A 7,611-nucleotide genomic window follows, 5' to 3' on the forward strand; every position below is an offset into this window, starting at 1 on the left:
TTTCTCTTTTTGGATTCTATTTTTAGGAATTTTTTAGTTGACTGAAACATTAAAATAACATTACATGCTTGGTACTTCTGCTCACTTCCTTTCTTAAAAATTGTTCTATTTATTTTTACTCCACCCTGTTCCTCCTTCCTCTTTGCCATCTTCAATCTCTTTTGGATTGTGTTACCTAACGTGTTTGGCTTTTGAGGGTACCAGAAATTGCTTTGTATTGTGAAAAAAAGACTTGACCGTTGAGTATATATTAGATAGGGAATGAGTTGATCACAGAGTGGGCTGATTGGCTTGGGTTGTTCACTGGCCTCTGGGGAATGTCCTTATAGAGAGGAACACTGTGGAAGTGTAACCATCCAATGAGTTCACCTTGCCCACTGCCTAGACAAAGCCAATTTATCAAGACAGGGGAATCGTAATGGAGAAAGAGTAATTCACACACAGCTGGCTATGTGGGAGACTGGAGTTTTATTATTACATTTGGGGATCAGAATTTTTAAAGATAATTTGGCAGGCAGGGGCTTGGGAAGTAGGGGGTGGTGATTGGTCAGGTTGGAGATGGAATCATAGGGGGTCGAAGTGAGTTTTTCTTGCTGTCTTCTGTTCCTGGGTGGGATGGCAGAACTGGTTGAGCCAGATTACAGGTCTGAGTGGTGTCAGCTGATCCATGGAGCGCAGAGTCTGTAAAATATCTCAAGCACTCACCTTAGGTTTTACAATAGCAATGTTATCCCCAGGAGCAATTTGGGGAGGTTCAGATTCTTGGAACCAGAGGCTGTATGACCTCTAAACTGTACTTTCTAATCTTGGAGGTAATTTGTTAGTCCTGCCTAGGCAGACTGGTCCCCAGGCAAGAAGGGGGTCTTTTCTGGAAAGGACTATTATCAATTTTGTTTCAGAATCAAACCATGAACTGAATTCCTTCCCAAAGTTAGTTCGGCCTATGCCCAGGAATGAACAAGAACAGCTTAAAGGTTAGAAGCAAGATGGAGTCAGTTAGGTCTGCTTTCTTTCACTGTCATAATTTCCTCAGTTATAATTTTGCAAAGGCAGTTTCAATTTTCCAATTTATATATATTTGGATCAGGTTTACATTAATTACAATGTTAACTCTTAGCAACTCTTATTTTTAGTGAAAAACCTAAGAGGTAGCATTTCTAATTATGCATCAGATGCAGAGCTCAGGACAAAAAACAGAGCTGCAGATAAGGCATGGCCCTTCCCAGCTGAACCAGGAGGCATAGCTGGGCCAGGGAGAGCTCCACCTGTCGTTAGGCCTTACTGTAGCCGTTTTTTTTAGAGCCTATATTTTTTATACAAAGTATATAAGGAAAGTAAGATGAGTTTTGAAAAAAAAAATTATAAGAAGGCATAGAAATGTGATTTTTGTTAAAGGGAAAGTAATTTTACCTGGTTTAGAGGATTTTTATTATTTTTAATTAAATAAGTAAAAACAGTGTCAAGTAAAGCTATATGAATATAGAAAGGTGAAAAAGAATGTAAATTTTTGTCCTAAGGTAAAATGATAGGACAAAACTGAAGGTTTAAGCAAGTTATAGAAAGTTTATGAAACTGATCTTGTGAAAGGAATTCTGCGTGTGCTTAAATTGGCTAAAATGTAAAAAGTATTATTAGTTTTCCTATAAATTAAGCATTAATATCAAAAGCACACCGATGTGAGAGTCTGGGCCCCTGTGTCAGACTGACAGGGTTTTGTTTGTTTGTTTCTTTTTTGTAGGATCAATCCACTCTATAACAAAAGATTGAGAAAGTTTTTTAAAGGCTTATGGAAATCTTACCTTATGGTCTAACTGATTGAGATTGGATGGTTTTGTTTATTTATAAGGTTTTGTGAACAATTAGCTTTAAGTCATTGTTCTCCTAAGGCAGGAAATGGCTGTGATTCCTGATCTGAAGAATTTTATCTTGGGTAGTACTGGTTTCCAATGATTGATGGTTTAGGTACACAGGATTTGGAAAAGGAGTAAACTGGATTATGTTGGCCTCCACCAACTAGAACAGGACAGGCTGAAAGAATTGTTGACAAAAGGAAAAATAAGAAGGGAAGACAGAGTATTTGGTTTGATGGAAGGGCTATGACAGTGAGGATCACACTTGGGAACCAGAGTGCTGGCTCGTGAAACATGAGGAATACAGACACCACGTCAAAAAGCAGAAAGAGAGCCCACTGACCAGAACAAATAGCACTCTCCAAATAATGCTAGGAAATAAATCTCCAGATCCATCAACAGAAGCTTTGATAAGACCTCTCCTAAGTCACTAGAGATTGGCAAACACCACGAGTCTAAAAACAGCCAGTTGTTTGCTGCTACCTGGAAGTTCAGGAAAAACACAGCTCCATCTCTCTCTAGCTGGAAGAATATTGACCTAGCAAAGTCAAGTATCAAGATATTTGTGTGTATGAGCCCCATTAAGAGCAGGACCACAGAGAATGGCTTTCAGAACAAGAGCCCCCAGAAACTGGACCCTGTTGAGCAGGGTCAGGAGAACATGGTGGTGACTGAATAGCCAGTTGGAGCTATAGAATAGTGGCTGGAGAATAGTAAGTTGGAGCTTTATTGGACCCCTGTGCATGGAGCAGGTCAGGATGGGAAACAGGCCCTGAATACACCCACTAGTGCCTCAGGTGTCTGGCCCCATGACTACAGCCATGTAGTCATGGCCCTACAGCCAGGGCCCTAGCTGTTAATGGGAAAGGCACATCTCTGTTTATGGATGCGTTAACAGCCAATGAAACAACCAACATGCAGACATCTGTTACAGGAATGACACCAGGGAGAAGAAAATTTATTGATGACAGAAAAGGCCAACCTTTGGCAAGTGATTGCATTTTAGCATGAGGCAAACCGAAAGTGCCTCCAGATAGAGAGATATTGTCATCAGGAAGCAGGATGATTTCATCCACCTTGTTATATTCACAGAATCATTAGAGAATAACTCACTAAGTTTCAAGGTAATGAAAGAAGTCCAGGCTGGGCACGGTGACTCATGCCTGTAATCCCAGCACTTTGGGAGGCCGAGGCAAGCAGATTGCTTGAGGCCAGGCCAACATGGTGAAAACCCATCTCTACTAAAAATGCAAAAAAATTAGCATGCTTGTAATCCCAGCTGCTCAGGAGGCTGAGGCAGGAGAATCGTTTGAATCTGGGAGGCAGAGGTTGCAGTGAGCTGAGATGGTGCCACAGTATTCCAGCCTGGGCAACAGAGTGAGACTCTGTCTCAAAAAAAAAAAAAAAAAAAAAAAAAGAAATCCAAAGTGCTTTGAGTACAGCCGCTGCTGATAACAGCAAGCTTATGCTGCTCAGTGCCATCGGCAGTACCTTCTGTTGTGCACTTGACTTTATTTATTTTATATAGCATTCAACAAATGACAGCAAAAGAGAAAGCACTAAAACAGCAGAAGCTACCAGAAACTTTGTGAATACTTTCATACAGTTTCAGAAATCTATTGTAGCAGTCAATGGCCCAGCCATTAGGCTAAGCACATCTATATTGCCTCTTTGCAGTGTGGTCTGGACTAATGAAAAGGCTTGGTTTCCACTGCTCTCTATTACCTTTGGACAGAATCCAGATGGCTGTTCTACCATTGTTTCCCAAAATAATGGAAGGGGCATTTGCAAATGAGATATTGCTCAGTGGGTAGAAGCTGACCACACAGAAGACATGTGGTAAAGGTCTGGTAGCCCAGGTATTTTGGCCCGGGACCTTCACCCAGAAAGTTATGATTTGAATAAAGGAGTTTTCCTCATGTAATCCAGTTGTGCTTGAGGAATCCGAAGCCCTTGTGTGCCGTAACATGAAGATGGAGTTGGAGCAGGCCAATGAGAGGGAGTGCAAAGTGCTGAAGAAAATCTGGGGCTTGGCCCAACTGATGGACTCCATGTTAAAGTGCTTGCAGAGGAAAATTGATGAGTTGTGAGCGTCAAGCTGCCTGCTGATGACACTGGGATGGGCTGAGCAGAAGAACATCATTGGTTTCCCTAATCCATTCTTGCAGCCTGAAATAAGCTCACCCATAGTTCATGCTTGGAAGCAGGACTGGAAATACCCAAGTTATTTATTATCAAGAAGTTTTTAAGTACTGTAGCTTTAAAATAAGTAACTACAAAGCTGCTTTATCCACACAAGTGTAAAAGTATAATGGTGAGCACTAGACTGCTCTTGGAAGCTCTAATTTTTGTTTTCTTTGGCTAGTACAATATAAAAAAATGGAATTCTGTTTTATTAGTTTTGAATTGCAGAAAAGTCTAGAGTAATGTTTGATAATGTTTTTCTCATCTTTTTCTTCTAGAACACAGAATCTAAAGGGGTATCAGCCAGCCTCACTAATACAGAGATGCAGAAAGTCTGAGGTATTGCCTTTGTCTCCAAGAAGGTACAAATACTTCAGAGATGGGAAATTCTAAATCAAAAGTGAGACTTATCTTGTAAGATAAATCTTTCTGATTAAAAATCCACTGGCGAGCACACCCCTAAACCAAACATATGCTTAGGATTCATGCTGAGATACCAATTGGTTTCCTCTTCTTTTTTAAATATGTCCAGCTCTTACCCAGTTAGCATGAAGAAACCACTGTCTCTCTAAAAGAAAGCTTGTTTTGTAATATTAGTGAATCACTGAATAGCTTAATCATGAAAATCTAAGTTATGTTAGTCTTACCAAGCTTTAAATAGTTTTTCTGACCCTTAAAAAAAAAAAAAAAAAAAAACTCCAAAGTGCCTTTTATTACTGGGTCAGAAATATTACCTTATATGCAGTTTTCGTTTTCTATTTGCAGATATGACTAATGTATTACATCAAAATAAAGTATTTTTATGTTTATAAAATGCAATTTTGAGTTCACTTAGAATATATTTTATTTAGTAAGTTAAAGTTCTTTTAACATAGTATTAGTTGCAGAAACTCCTTTCAAGACAAAAAAAGAACTACCTTATTTTCAACTTTTAATGTTCTTGGCCTCTGCTTTTATGTCTATACAATATACTAAGACAATATGGCGTCCAAGAGTGCCCTGTGTGGATAGACAAGTGAATTCCTTCCAGGAGTGAGTACTCATTCCAGACTACAGATGCTTACTGTATTAGTCTGTTCTCACGCTGCTAATAAAGACATAACTGAGACTGGGTAATTTATAAAGGAAAGAAGTTTAATGAACTCACAGTTCCACACGGCTGTGGAGGCCTCACAATCATGGCAGATGGCAAAGGAGAAGCAAAGCCATGTCCTACATGGCAGCAAGCAAGAGTGCTTATGCAGAGGAACTGCTATTTATAAAACCATCAGATCTCATAAAACTTATTCACTACCACAAGAACAGTATGGGGAGAACTGCCCCCAAGATTCAGTTATCTCCACCTGGCCCCACCCTTGACACATAGGGATTATGACAATTCAAGGTGAGATTTGGGTGGGTACATAGCCAAACCATATCACTTATTATTAGTTAGGCTTCTGAGTTTGCAATCGTATTGAATGTATGAAGAGTGAAAAAAAATCAAAACCTTATTTCTGTACAATGTTGAAGTTTATACTCAGAACTGACCACCACCCCAGCCATGCAAAGTGCTGTACAGTGTGTAAATCTACCTTTACCTTGGATTGATTGGTACGGTAGTTTTGCATCTGTGGGGCCTACCTTTTCATTCAGTAGTTTGAACTATATATAAACTACATAATCTGTAAAGTTTTTATAGAATAAGTATTCAGCTGTGAAAACTGGTTAAATCAAACTAACATTTCTTACACACAAACACACATACATATACATACATACATACAGTTAGCTTTTAATAATACACTAAATACAAAGGTAAATTTGGTTTTCTCTTTTGAACAAGATTTTCATGTAACATTAAGAGAGAATAAAATATTTTTGTTTACCTTGTAATCCAAAATTAAAATTCTAAGCCCTCAGCTGACTAAATGGACCCCTCTCTTGGCCAAGGTGGTCTCAAAGAAACCTGAAAAACTAGTTCAGGTGTGATGGGAAGGGAAAGCTGGACAGGCCTCGTTATACCCTCCTCTCTTTGGAATTTAGGCACAACCAACCAACGTTAACATTAAAATAGAGAACACAAGACTGACCAAACAGACTCTTTGGATACCAAATTCCAACCCAACTCTGGTATGGCATCACATGACAGACAGTAAGCCCTGAAGGAAATCAAAGTGTTTTACCCCAAAAATGTATTTTTTTTTTTTACATATTTTGAAGTGACTCTGCAAATCTGTCTCTTGTGAGAGAAATTTGCAATCTGTAGAGAATCTCCTTCCCTTGCTAGGTCTTCTTCTGGAGAGTCTGACACCTTGTAAGGCCCAATACGGGAAATTTACCATCTGTTCTCTCTGAAACCTCCTATCTGGAAGCTTCAGCTACATGACAAGAACCCTGGCTTCCACAACACCCCTTATCTCAACTCAAGCATTTCTTTATGCTAACTTCAAACTCTTCAGGCAAAGCTTAAGTCTTTCAATCAATTGCCAATCAGAAAACCTTTGGATCCACCTTTGACCTGGAAGCCCCTACTTCAAGACGTCCTACCTTTCTGGGCCAAACCAATGTATACCTTCCATGTATTGATTTATGCTTTTGCCTGTAACTTCTGCCTCCCTAAAATGTATCTTATATAAAATGTAGATTTACTGGGCATGAGATAATGCGTAATTGACTTTTCCACTACTCCCTATTTTCATATGTAAAATGTAGATTTAGTGAGGCTACTTAGAGCCTCACAAGAATGTAATGATCTGCCTCACTGCCTCCCTCCCTCCTATTTGCTCTTTCCCCTTTAAATACTGAAGTTCACGACACCTTTGGCAAAAGCGTAGATCACAAATGCTCCTATGATTTGTGGTTTTCCCAGGCATGTCCTCCACTTTGGCTAAATAAACCTCTAATCAATTGAGACACCTACCTCAGTCACCTTTTGGTTTATACAGGCAAAACTGTAAATCAATACATGGAGGTTACATTGATTTGGCCCCAAAAGGCAGGATATCTTGATGCAGGGGGTTTACAGGTCATAGGTAGATTCAGAGATTCTTTGATTTGCAATTGGTTAAGGAAGCAAGGCTTTGTCTAAAAACTTAGGGTTAACAAAAAAAAAATGTTAAGGTGTGGCCTGTGGATGTGAATTTCTCTAAGCCCCTCAGGAAGAAATTTAGAACAAAGAATGGTGGACAGAGTTCAGTCTTCAGCTCCCCCTTATCTGTGGTCTACATGGCAGCAGTTGGCATTTCCCATCTGATAGGAGTCTGAAAAACAACGCAGGGATATGTGTGAAGATGTCATCTTTAGTTTCTACGGGGAAACAAACATCTTGTGGCTCCTATTTTCTTGGGTGGCTATTGTTTTAAGCTATCGTTACCTTCTTGCTTATCAGGTTGCTTATTTACATCTCAAGGTTAACTAGGTTCCTGGAATGTCTCTTGAAGGAACTCAAGATTTTCCTTTATTTCCATGCTTGGCTTCCTTATTATGGGCCCCTGTTCTGTCTCAGCCTTGTTCCCAATCAATGTTCTAGAAGATGGCAGACCTCACAAAGAGTTCTTGGGGGCAAGATGGTATGGCAGCTCTAGAGTAAAAATGA

At 39.5% G+C, this 7,611-nt stretch overlaps 1 pseudogene; it reads left to right on the forward strand.

Moving 5' to 3' along the window:
* The first annotated feature begins 418 nt into the window (after positions 1–418).
* Positions 419–3,940, forward strand: LOC129032921 (chromodomain Y-like protein; annotated as a pseudogene).
* Positions 3,941–7,611: the final 3,671 nt, after the last annotated feature.

Source organism: Pongo pygmaeus, chromosome 2, assembly GCF_028885625.2.
Source record: "Pongo pygmaeus isolate AG05252 chromosome 2, NHGRI_mPonPyg2-v2.0_pri, whole genome shotgun sequence".
Classification (NCBI taxonomy): Eukaryota; Metazoa; Chordata; class Mammalia; order Primates; family Hominidae; genus Pongo; species Pongo pygmaeus.